General features: G+C 36.8%; 1 protein-coding gene across 6 annotated transcripts in view; it reads right to left on the bottom strand.

Annotated features, from left to right (window-relative positions):
* Nucleotides 1-12,306, bottom strand: part of PDE4D (phosphodiesterase 4D) — a 1,859,629-nt gene that overhangs the window by 882,707 nt on the left and 964,616 nt on the right. The gene's annotated exons all lie outside the window — the stretch shown is intronic.

Here is a 12,306-nt window from a genome sequence, read left to right as displayed (position 1 = left end):
AGGCAAGCTTTCTATAATTTTATTTTTTCAAAGCACCTTCATTTTCCTATTTTTATACCTTCTAGATCCATTTTAAATTTGGACAGCACTGTATAATAAAATCTTGCAAGCCTTGTAGTAGGAAAGGGAATAGTTTAGGATTCTGTAGGGTCCTAGAACCTCTCTAAAAATCAGTGGGGATACAAAAGATTTAGGAAAAGCCACTTTATGTGCATCTTAGTAATGATTTGTATTCCAAATTTTGGAGTCCACAGAGCCTGCCACGAAAACATTCAGGAGTATGCTGGTTCTCAAGTACCATGATTTAAAAATCCAAAATGCTAAACTGGCCACATCTCATTCTTTCTGGTGATCAGTTTGACGGTTTCTTCCCATCCAATTTTGAAGCTGTTAATTTCAGAAGTATCTTTCTGAAAGGTATTTATCCAAATGCATTTTGGTGATTTCTTTTGTTTTGTTCTATTGGACCTGTAATTTCTTTGATATAGGGAGCCCTTAGTGGAAATTTTTTTGGCCAAAACAGTTTGATGATACCTTCTTTGTAATGTGGGTTACTGAGAGGCTTACCTAGCATTCCCACTCTGGGCATTTTCAATAGCTATCCCCTTTACCTGAAATGCTCTCCTTCCTTTTCTCCACTTTCCAGTTTTCTTTCACGTCTGAACTAAAATCCCATTTTCTGTAAGAAGCATTTCCTGGTCCCCCTTAAGGTTGATGTCTTCCTCTGACTTTACTTTGCATATACCCTGCATATGTGTAGTACAGCTGTTTGCATATTAACACTCTCCACATCCCGTTAGAATGTGAGATCCTGGAGGTAAGGGATATTTCCATTTCATTTTTGTATCCCCAAATGTTAGCACAATGCCTAGCATGTAGTAGGTGCTTAATAAAAGTATATTGACTGAAACAGGGACTTGAACACATGTTTTGATGATTTCTGAGATAATCACTGAGTTGGGTTCTTAAACTCCACTCAGGGAAGGCAGTACTGTACAATGAGTGGGAAAACCCACTGAATTTGGAGTGAATGGACTTCTGGTCTTATCCATACTCTGCTGGTCACTAGTTCTATTATCTTGCATAAGCCACTTCAGCCTCAACACCATGTCAGATGGAGGGTTAGCATAAATGACTTCTACTGATCCCTCTGATCCATTATATTGCATATAGTGACCCAATAAACAAGTACTAAACTATGAATGACTGTGCAATTGAAAATATGTTTTTGTTCATTAAAAAATGATTGTAACAATGGAATGTCAGGCTATAGGTCAGACAAGGATAGGACCATTTAGGGGCAAAAGACACTATGCTCAGCATTTACCAACTCATAACAAACCATGTGCTTAATAACACACTTTGCTTATAAGTAAGACCAGGTCCTAATTATCATACCACTTACATAGCTTGATTTTTTTTTCTTGTTGAGTCACTTCAGTTGAGTCCGATTCTTTGTGACCCCATTTGGGGTTTTCTTGGCAAAAATGGTGGAATGGTCTGACATTTCTTTCTCCAGATCATGTTACAGATATAGAAATTGAGGCAAACAGAGTTAAGTGACTTGCCTACGGTCACACAGATAGTAAGTGTCTGAGGTCATATTTGAACTCAGGTCTTCCTGACTCAATGACCAGCACTCTACCCGCTTCACTATCTAGCTGCTACTATAACTTGATTAACCTGAGGCAAAATACCATCACCTACAGTTGGCTTTCCTAGCCATAGCTTTATGGAGTCTCTGACTTATGATTATCTTCATGATTGCAAATTCAGATAGGAGCTTTTTTTTTTTCTTTTGGGTGCCTAAAAATGATTTTATTATTTTGTGGGTATTAAATCTGTGCCTTACTTAGCACAGTGTCTGGCACACAGCAAACTCTTAACCAATGCTTATTTCCTTTCTTCTTCGAGGACTATTTAAAAACCTATCTAAATAGGAATATATTGTATAGCAATAATATCTTTTTTAGGCAAAAGAAGACATATTTAACTTACATAATAATGTGCACATTATACTAGGAATATATACATATCTATATGTATGTATATCTATATATACACATATAGACATACATACATTGCATATACATATAAGCAAAATAATTAGAATAATCTTATTAGGTCATTGGGTGAGAGTCATGAGAGTAAGAATCTAGTGTTAGCCAGTCCATTCACTGTCTTTTAGGGTAAATATAACTACTCTCTCCAACAGTTTCTCCATCTGAAAAATGTCTCCATGAAAGCATACCTTTTTTTACCTTCTCATGGTTAAAAAATGATCAAATGAATAAAAAATCATTTTCAATCATTACTTATTACATGTCAATCTCCATGATATATTTTAGAGATACAAATAGAAAAATGGAAATAGTCCTTGTTCTCAAGGAGTTCACATGCCGATCCCAAGAGACAACATTTAAAAAAAAAGTTCAGAGGCAGAGTCAAGGTGGTGGTGTACAGGCAGGGACTCACCTGAGCTCTCCCCCAAATGCCTTTAAATGATGACTCTAAAAAAAAATGTCTAGAGCAGCAGAGCCCACAAAAAGACAGAGTGAAACAATTCTCCAGTCTTAGACAAGTTGGAAGGTCAGCAGGAAAGGTCTGATGTACCAGGGTGAGAGAGAAATACAGTCCAGTGCAAGCTATGCCAGTGTAGACCAGACCCTTTACTGGCACCAGGGGCAGGACCATGTGGCACAGATAGTGTTCTATACTTGGATCTGGGTGGTAGTCCTAGGTCTTAGTCCAAGCGCAAGGAGGAGCAGTAGCACAGCAGAGCTTGCATCCACAGGGGAGCAAGGACCCTGGTCATAGTTCCAGGGTTGAAAAGAGTGCTTGTGGTCACTCACAAACCAGGGCACAGCACAGGAAAGAAGCAAACAAACCTCTTGATCACACCTTCTTGAAAGAGCCAAAAACTTACAGGACTCCAGAATTAACTTTGAAAATAGCTGCGCACACACACACACATATACAGACACAAAACCTGAAGCTTGAGACAGTGCCCCCTTAACTCTGGAAGCAGAGGCCCACTTTAGCATAGAATTAAAACTCAAGAAATAGGCTGGAAAATGAGCAAACAATGGAAAAAATTCTGACCACAGAAAGTTACTATGATGACAAGGAAGATCAAAACATACACTCAGAAGAAGACAACAAAGTCAAAATTCCTGCATCCAAAGCATCAAAGAAAAATAGGAATTGTTCTAAGGCCATGGAAGAGGTCAAAAAAGATCTTAAAAATCAGTTAAGGGAAGTAGAGAAAAAATTGGGAAAAGAAATGAGTGATACAAAAAAATCATTGGGGCAGCTAGGTGGCGCAGTTCATAGAGCACCGGCCTTGGATTCAGGAGGACCTGAGTTCAAAGCTGACCGCACACACATAACATTTACTAGCTGTGTGACTCTGGGCAAGTCACTTAACCCCATTGCCTAGCCAAAAAAAAACCAAACAAAAAACAAAACAAAACAAAACAAAAAAATCATAAAAAAGAACCAATAGCTTGGTAAAGGAAGCACAAAAAATCCTGAAGAAAATGACACCTTAAAAACAGAATAGGCCAATGGCTTAAAAAAAAAAAAAGGCATAAAAATCCAATGAAGAGAAGAATGCCTTGAAAAACAGAATTGGCCAAATGGGAAAAGAAAAAGATATACAAAAATTCACCAAAGGGAAGAACTTCTTATAAAGTAGAATCGGCCAATGGAAAAGGAGGTACTGAATAAAACAATTCCTCAAATGTTGGAACTGGACAAGTAGAAACCAATGACTTTATGAGATATCAAGAAACAATCAAAGAAAATCAAAAGAATAAAAAAAAGAAGACTGTGAAATATCTCATTGGAAAAACAACTGATCTGGAAAATAGATCCAGGAGAAATAATTTAAGAATTATTGGACTACCTGAAAATCATGATCAAAAAAAGAACCTAGGCATCATCTTCCAAGAAATTATCAAGGAAAACTGTTCTGATGTTCTAGAACCAGAGGGTAAAATAGAAATTGATAGAACCCCAATTGAAATTGATAGAATCCCAATAGAAATTGATAGAGATCCCAAAATGAAAACTCCCAGGAATATTACAGCCAAATTCCAGACCTCCCAGATCAAGGAGAAAATACTGCAAGCAGCCAGAAAGAAATAATTTAAATATCATAGAAATACAGTCAGGATGACACAAAATAAGCCCTCTGGTCCTTTACTGTAGGAGTGCTACAGTAAAGGACCAGAGGGCTTGGATACGATATTCAGCAATGCAAAGGACCTAGGATTACAACCAAGAATCATCTACTCAGCAAAACTGAGTATAATCCTTCATGGGGGGAAATGGACATTTAATGAAATAGAGAAGTTTCAAGCATTCCTGATGAAAAGACTAGAGCTGAATAGAAAATTTGACTTTTAAACATAAGATGAAAAAGAAGTATTTAAAGGTAAGGTAAAGACGTATTGTAACGTAAACAGGAAAGAGAAATCACAAGGGACTTGATAAGGTTAAACTATTTATATTCATGGGAATATAAACAGGGAAAATGATATTTATAACTCCTAAAATTTTTCTCATGATTAGGGCAGTTAGAAAGAAAGACAGAAAGCAGAGGTGTGAGTTGAATGTGATGGTATGATTATCTGAAAAAATAAAATTAAGGGATGAGAAAGAAGAATGCACTGGGAGAAGAAGAAAGAAAAAGGTAGAATGGGATAGATTATCTGACATAAAAGAGGCCTGAAGGAGATTTTTACAATGGAGGGGAAGGTGGAGGAAGTGGGGAGGGGAGCACGTGCACCTTACTGTCATTGGAATTGGCTCAAAGAGGGAATAATATACACACTCAGATGGGTACAGAAATTTTATCTTGCCATACAGGAAGGTAGGAATAGAAGGAGATAAGGGAAGGGGAGCTGATAAAAGGGAGGGCAGTTAGGGGGGAGGTAAAAGTCAGAAGGAACACATTTGAGAATGGACAGGGCAAAAGGAGAGAGAGAGTGGGATAAACCAAGGGAAAATGGTATGGAAAGAAATGCATAGTTTCTCATCATTATAGTGGGGAAAATTTTTTTTTTTTACAGTGAGTTTCTTTGATAAAGACTTCATTTCTCAAACATATAGAAAACAGAGTCAAATTTATAGAAATAAGAGCCATTCCTCAATTGACAAATGGTCAAAGGATATGAACAAGCAGTTTTCAGACAGGGTCAAAGCTATTTCTAGTCATATGAAAAAAAAGTTTTAAATCACCATTGGTGAGAGAAATGCAAATTAAAACATCTCAGAGCTACTACTTTACACCTATCAGAATGGCTAATACAACAGAAAAGGAAAAATGACTAATGTTGGAGGGGATGTGGGGAAATTAAAACACTAATGTACTACTGGTGAAGTTGCATACTGATTCAACCATTCTGGAGAGCAATTTGGAACTATGCCCACTGGGCTATAAGGCCATGTATACACTTTGACCAAACAATACCACTACTAGGTCTATATCCCGGAAAAGGACTTTGTGTACAAAAATATTTATAGCAGGTCTTTTAGTGGTGGCAAAGAATTGGAAACTGAAGGGATGCCCATCAATTGCGGAACTGAATCCAAACTCCACAGAACAGAAGAATTTGTTCTGTGAAGTTTAGATTCAGTCAAAGGGCCTCACTTGAGGACCTATGACCCTAGAGGGTGACTTCAAGGTCTAAGTTCCCCATACTTGTGACTCTTTCCCCCTAATATCCACCTAGAACTCCTACTTCTTGCTTTTAAATTGGCAGTGGATAGGTGTGCATTTTAAATTACTTACCTTAAATGCGCCTAGTTCACTTATCACTTTGTAAATTTAAAAGTAAATTTTTTTAATGTTAAATTTTAATGTAAAATTTCTTAATGTTAAATTCCTTTATAAACAGAGAGACTGCCTGGCTAGCCAGTTGCAGAAGCAGGACAAACTTGAGTTCAATGTTGCCTCTGACACTACCTTTGTGGACTCTGTAAGTTATTCTCTCTCTCTAGGCCTCAGTTACGTCATCTGTAAAATGAAAGAGTCTTTGAGGTTCTAAATCTATGATCATTTCATGCCTTTCTAGTACCTGCCAGAGGCTGAGTTCTTTTGGTATAATCTTTGAGAACCTGGGACACCATTCCACCATGCTAAGACAATAGAAAGGTGCTTTAGTGAAGTGTAAGTTTTTTTTTTTTAATGAAGGATTCGAAAATAAAGTACTCTACTTTGATTCATTTGGCAATTAGAAATTGCTTCACCTTAAAAGTGATGGTTGGGAAGAAATTTCAGTGGTTTTCTTTCTATAAAAAATATACCAAAAGAATATTAAAGTTCTCAAACTCAATACTTTCTTTAAAACCAATATCTAACATTCATATTTCTTTTTTATATAAATAGTATTTTTTCCAATTGCAGGTAAGATGATTTTCAACATTATTTTTATAATAAGATTTTGAGTTGTAATGTTTTTTCTCTCTCCCTCCATCCTCTCCCCTCTTCTCAATATGGCAAGCAATATTATATAGTTATACATGTGCAATTATAACATTTATATTTCTTAAAATGACTATTTTTGAATAAATTTGAAGTTTGAGATTTGATTTTAGTTCATAAGTGCCCAACACTAAGAAGGTGATTAAGAGACTGCCTATATTTTCCTCCCCAACCATACAGTAATAAAACCAGAGACTTTGCTACCTCTACTTCTCCTTTAAAACAAAGGTCATGCAAGATATCATGGTAATTTGAATTTCTTATGCATTTTCCCCAATGATAATTCTTTACTTTTTCTCTTATGGTTTCTAAACATTGTAAGTCACAGGATATGCATAGTATATAGATTCATAAAGATTTATTCACTTGGGTCTTTGTTGAAATCATACCAAACACTTTCTGGCAAAACAAAGATAGATTTGACAAATCTAGATTCTTAAGAAGTTTATAATCAAATTAAGTGGGAGAAAGGAAACACAAATAACTAAGATAACAGGAAAGAACGTAATAAGTACAAAGAAGGGGACCATTCAAAGCCTGGGAAAAAGTCAAAGAGAAAGAAAATTGCTTTCAAAATGATGTGTAGGAAAGGGTGATGGGCGCAGCAGATGGTACCTGAATTGGGTCTCGAAGGAAGGGAGGAAATTCCTTGGAGTCAGGGAGAATTGCAGGCATGTGAAATGGCAGAGCAAAGGCACAGGAATGGGAGAGGGCATAGAAATAATGGGGGTCAGGAGGTTAGAATGCTATGGAGTAAAGAAGGGAAGAGGGAGTTATAGATCAGCCCCCTCAGAAAAACAACTTCCTCATCTACCTAGGCAGCCAGATGGCAGAGCAGATGGAGAGTGAACTTGGTATCAGGAATGTTTCACTTTGAATCCTTCCCCAGATACTTACTGGTTCTATAATTCTGGCCAAGTCACAACTTTTCTTAGCCTCAGTTTCCTCATCTATAAAATGGGGACAATAATAGAATCTCATAATAACAGCTAACATTTATATAGCACTTCCTATATGCCAGGCCTTGTATTAAGTGCTTTACAATTATCATCTCATTTGATCCTCACAACAATCCTTTGAGATAGGTGCTATTATTATCCCTATTTTAAATAATAATAATACTGATAGCTAACATTTATATAGCATCTGTTATATTCCAGGAAATGAGTTAAGCACTCTTACAGATTTTATCTCATTTGATACTCAAAACAGCCCTGTGAGGTAGGTGCTATTATTATCCTCACTTTATGGATGAGGAAACTGAGGCAGATACAGTTTGAATGAGCTGCCCAGGGTCACATAGCTAGAACTCAGGACTTACAGACTCCAGGCCCAGTGCTCTATTCACTGTGCCACCTATGTCATAGGATTATTGAGAGAACCAAATGAGAAAACAGCTGTAAAGTGCTTTGCAAATCTTAAGTCCTATATAAATGTCAGTTATTATTAGTGCTGTTGCTACTATTATTTGCCTTGACCTTAAGCATGTTATTTAACCTGGGAATAAGTCACATAAACTTTTGGCCTTCCGTTTCCTGAGGGGGTCAATACCAGATGACTTTGAAACTCTCTCCCAGATCTATAGTGATAGCTCTAGTATCCTAGCAACTACTAATGGAATTTGGTGTCTGTCCTTCCACTAGAGGACATTATGAGGAAGTGGGCTTGGGGCTGATGCATATAAACTGATAGTTCAGGAGATTGGCCTGGGAACGATGAGGGCAGGAACACAGAAAGATCGTCAGTAATTGCAATATGAGTATGTTCTGAGAATGAGATTCATCTGAGATTCAGGAGTTAATCAGTATAAGTGGGAGGAATTTGGGAGCCACAGCAATATATGCTAGCTGAGGAAATGACTTGAGAGTCATGCCACTGAAAACTTTTGATGTTGTAGTACATTCTGGGAGTGGTCAGAGAGGGATAAAGACGTGACAAAAGAGAAGTTGTACAAAGGAAGTATCATGAATTGTTTTTGGGGACACATTTTAGAACCATAACTAGGGTGAGGCAATATGACCTTTCTCCTAGGGTACCAAAATTTCAGTCATTAAGCAATGTAGAAACAACTCAGTGTCACACTTAGTTGACAAGAATAATTATATCATATTTATGGTTCCTGATTCTGTTTTGCTATTTATTTGCTTAAATATTTTTTGTCTTCTTACAAATCAATTCATATCTTATATATAAAACTGGTTTGGGTAATGTAAAATGCATAATTCTGTATATATTGTACTGAATACAATTATTTTTAGAAAATTGGTTTATATTTTTGATGTCCCAGTAGCAATATTTAATTACTTGATACATAATGCTGTTTAGTTACAGATAATAACATCAAAAAACAGGTGGGAAATCTTTCCAAAGTGTGGTATATACTGAAAGTGTCCTAATTTTTATATCTATTCAATTCATTTATCACCACAGCAAGATTGAGGTTGTGTTTTCCATCTGGTAGTAATTATTAGAGAAGCAATTGGTCAGTGACTATCAGCACATCCCTGCAGCAGACTAGGGTGCAGTCCTATTGGTCTATAGCTCATTGCAATTGGCAATCTCAGTATTTGTGTAAAAGTTCTATTGTCCTATAGTGGATAAAGCAGCAAAATATTCCAATAATGCAGAATTTTATTCATCTTTTCAGTTTGTTTGCCTATCAAAATTCCCACTTGTGAAAAAATATCCCAAACATGAAAAAAAGACTGGATGTTCCTTGAAAATGCAGATGATTTCAGCCCCTTGTGGACCCCAAGACCTCCTACTATCACCTATATCAGACTATCTTGTAGTAAAGAGGTTTTTCTATAAGCAAATACAGACAAAACAAAACAAAAAACCCTCACCAACATCTTGGAAAAGCCAAAGAGGGAATCTCTGATCTTTCTGCCTATTTCACCACTATTTTTCTATGTGATGATCCCTAGAAAACCATTGGTTGACACTGTTATTGAGCCTTGGCTTTCCACACCTTCTCTCCTTTCCCCACTTTCCCCTTTTTGCTCCTCTTCTCTTTCCATGTCTATCTGGAAGGCTACTGGAGATGTCATCTGTGGCCTAGAGCTAGAGAAGTTCTGTTTCCACTGCTGGACAAATGGAAGGGGAAGAATCCCTAATCCCAATGCCGACACTGCTGTAGGAGAGATTTGTGTTCCTGGCACAGTGGACACATTATCCCATAAAATTACAATTCTAGCCATTGTTCAGGATTTCTATGTGGTTCCCTGAATGGTGTTTTATAGTTCTATTCTTCAGATACAGCATAGACTGAAAAGACATTTATGAAAAGGCCTGAAGACTTGACTTTGGCACTCATTTCAATCTGATTTTCAATATTTCCATAGAAAGAGGTGGGAGAAAAAGTGAACCCTTGGACATGCACGCCTCCCTTATTCCCACTGCACCATAGAGATAACCCTGGAATAAGATCACTTCAGTTATTCATTCACTTATGCAACAAATGTTTTTTTTGAGCAACTGCTTTATATAAGACACCATGCTATGCACTGCAGGGGATATGAAGATGTGTACAGTTTAGACCTTGTCTTCTCTATTTCAAATCTAATAGGAAGATGAAACATGGCAGTCAAAAACAAGACAATTCAGTCCATGGTAAATGCAATGAATTAAGAAAAGAGAGAGATTACTTGTAGCTGAGTGGTAACAAAAGAATTGGCAGATGAGCTAAGGCTTGAAGGACATTGTTTGATCATGTGGTACAGTGGGAAAAGCAAAGAATCTTGGGGCATAACAATCAGATTTGAACCCTGCTTCTGCCAATTACTGCCTTTGTGACCTTAACAAGTGCCTTCATCTCTCTGGGGCTCAGTTTCCCCAGTTATAAAATGAGGGATTGTATTAGGTGACCACGAATGTCCTTTCCAGCTTTAAACTATGATCTGATGATCCCAGTTGTCAGATTTTAACTAGCAAAGAACATTGCTGAGGGAGGGCATTCTCATGGAGACCGTGTAATAGGCAAAGATTCCAAAGCAGGAAAGTACACAGTGGATTTACTCAAAGATAAATAAACAACTTGACTAGAGTGGAGAATTTATGTGGGAGAACAATGAGAAAGAAGCTTTACCCAAAATCCAAAAACAGAAACTATATGAAAGTAGAAATTTAAAGAAATCAACATTTTTCTGCATCATATTTCATACAGAAACATGAATAGCAAAAAGAAAAGGTACGGAAGGATCTTCAGTTCAAAGATGCCTGTGGAGAATGTTAAAATCTTAGTATTCAATGAACTCAGGTGGAAATATAAGACACTTTACTTATTTCTTGCTAGGTGTACTTATGTCTTGGGGAAATGAACTCCCCCCGAGGTGTCAATATGAGATGTCAATATTTTCTTCTCTCTCCCTTTCCACTTCCTATTCCCCCAACCCCATTCCCATTTCTGGTACCATCTTTCTCCTTCTCTGACCTGGGACCAGAGGCACCTCAATGAAATATTGGTAGAAACACTGTTCTTGGAAGTTTTCCAAACCGGACCAGAAAAGGAAGTGCCAGAAATTTCAAGAGAAAGACTGTTTTCATGAGATTTCCTGCCCAACTCACATCTCAAGGGGTCTAGATAGTTCAGATAACTTTAAGTGAACTCTAGGTTGCTTAATTCAAACCAAAACTAAGTACCAAATGAACTAAGGTAACCCACTCACCTTTAGGTAAAATTAAAAAAAAAAAAAAGAAACGGATTCAGTGAAGCATCTGAGTGATACTAGATATAGGATGTTTAAAAATCTAGTCGATTTCCATTTCGATTCAGTCTGGCCTCCCTGCTATATAACCACTGGTTTTCAATTCCACTCCATCCCTCTACTATTTTCCCCTAACATAAAATCTCTTCTTTTCCTGAAGCACTTGCTCCTGACAAATTTATCTGCTATAGTGTATCTTACACAGAGAAGAACCAGCCTTAATTTCCCTTTCTTCCTGGAAGAAAAAAAAATAATCAATTGAAATCTCTTTTAATTACCCTCAAAATGAATGGAGGATCACAGAATTTAGAGCTAGAAAGGATCTTGGAGATCATCTAGTCTAAACCACTTATTTTACAAATGAGGAAACTGAGGCTCAGAGAGGTCAAATGATTCAACCAGGGTCACATAGCAGAGCTTGGATGCCAACTCATGTCTTTTGTGTCTGAACAGTACTTTTTCTATGACACTACAATAGTTTCCCATTGGTCAACAAACATTTCCTAGGCACTTAGAATATTCTATATACTGTGGATTTTATTGATAAAGTGAATCCCATTCCTCAAGGCTCTACAGTATTCAAAAGTGGCACTCTCATTATGTTTACTTCTTTGATAGCATCATATCATTCTTCTTCCGATCTTTCTGATATGCTGCCTTGTATGATGATATCACTACTCTGGATGTGTTTTTAAAAATCTATTTCTTGCTATACCTTAGAGATGTGTTTGCTGATTTATCCCTTACAATCAAATAGTTTCATTTTATTATAGGAAAATGAATAAAATAATTGAGTCCATTTTCCTATCAGTGGTCTGGATATTAAGTCTTTTATTTTTTCTGGAAGGGTGTTGATCATCTTTTGGTTGAGATAAATTCTATATTCCATATATCTGAAGGTATTTTATAGGCATTACATATACCAACGTATATCTGTGTAATTCAGTACTAGGTGTAATGCAACACTAGAACTCTTTAGTGATCAAAGCAAAAAACTCACTTTCCTCAAACACGAACCCTTTTCCTACATAAACCCTCTAGCATTATAACAAGAGTTTAGTTTGTAGTTTTTCTTCTTCTAAATTTACAAATGGTGAAAAGCGTAAAGAA

This window comes from Vombatus ursinus, unplaced genomic scaffold, assembly GCF_900497805.2.
Source record: "Vombatus ursinus unplaced genomic scaffold, bare-nosed wombat genome assembly UNPS02014772.1, whole genome shotgun sequence".
Classification (NCBI taxonomy): Eukaryota; Metazoa; Chordata; class Mammalia; order Diprotodontia; family Vombatidae; genus Vombatus; species Vombatus ursinus.
Note: the sequence above shows the minus strand (reverse complement) of the source record. Positions and strands in the feature narration are given on the sequence as shown.